Source organism: Vombatus ursinus, unplaced genomic scaffold, assembly GCF_900497805.2.
Source record: "Vombatus ursinus unplaced genomic scaffold, bare-nosed wombat genome assembly UNPS02010980.1, whole genome shotgun sequence".
Lineage (NCBI taxonomy): Eukaryota > Metazoa > Chordata > Mammalia > Diprotodontia > Vombatidae > Vombatus > Vombatus ursinus.
Genome location: NW_020950758.1, coordinates 352,665 through 353,713, shown reverse-complemented (window position 1 = coordinate 353,713; position 1,049 = coordinate 352,665).

The following is a 1,049-nucleotide window of genomic DNA, read 5'->3' as shown; positions in this document are numbered from 1 at the left end:
TATCATGTGTCTGAGGAATAGAATGGAATTGCTTGTTTCACTACGGCCCAGACCTAGGCAAGCTGGACACCTGCTCCAGGACCTGGCCTCAGGGTCAGGGGGCCCTAGACTTTGGAGAACACCACTCATCATAGGCATGAAAATGACAAAGATAAAAATGAAATATGTAGAATAAAAATAATTAGGAGTGACCTGAAGGTGTAAGTGAAAGTTAATTTATTTACATAGGACATATTGTATGGAATATGGGAATATATGTATACAACTAAATTAAGCCAGCCAATTGTCCTAAATTAGAGGGGACAGTTGTGGGTTCTGATAGCCCCAGATCCCCCCACATGGCAAAGAGTCCAAGAAAACATTCTGCTTGCCGCACATTCTCATCAATATTGCTTATTTGCAGATTTATCATTCATTATTAACTCTCATCAGTCACTTATAAGTACACCGCTGTGTACACACATGTATGCTGTCAACAGGATATATTGTCACAGATAAATAGAATAATATAAATGTGTATCAATATGTGCAATATCCCAAAATATATGCAAGAGGTTCTGTAGGCAAGAACTGTAGGCATTGTTAGAAGATACTTCTTTAGAGAGAAGAGAATAAATGGGGGGGCAGGATAGGATGGAGGGAAATATAGTTAGTCTTTCACAACATGACTATTATGGAAGTATTTTACATGTCTACACATGTACAACCTATATCAAACTCCTTGCCTTCTCAATGGAGGGGGGGAGGAGTGAGAGAGAGAATTTAGAACCCAAAGTTTTAAAAATGATTGTTAAAAATTGTTTTTACATGCAACTGGGAAATAAGATGCACAGGCAATGGGGTATATAAATCTATATTACCCTACAGGAAAATAGAAGAGGAAAGGGATAAGAGAAGAGGGGGGTGATATAAGCGAGGGCAGATTAGGTAAAGGAGTAATCAAAATGCATGCCATCTTGAGGTGTGGGGTGGGGAGAGATGAGAAAATTTGGAACTCAAAATCTTGTGGAAGTGAATGTTGAAAACTAAAAATAAATAATTAATTAATG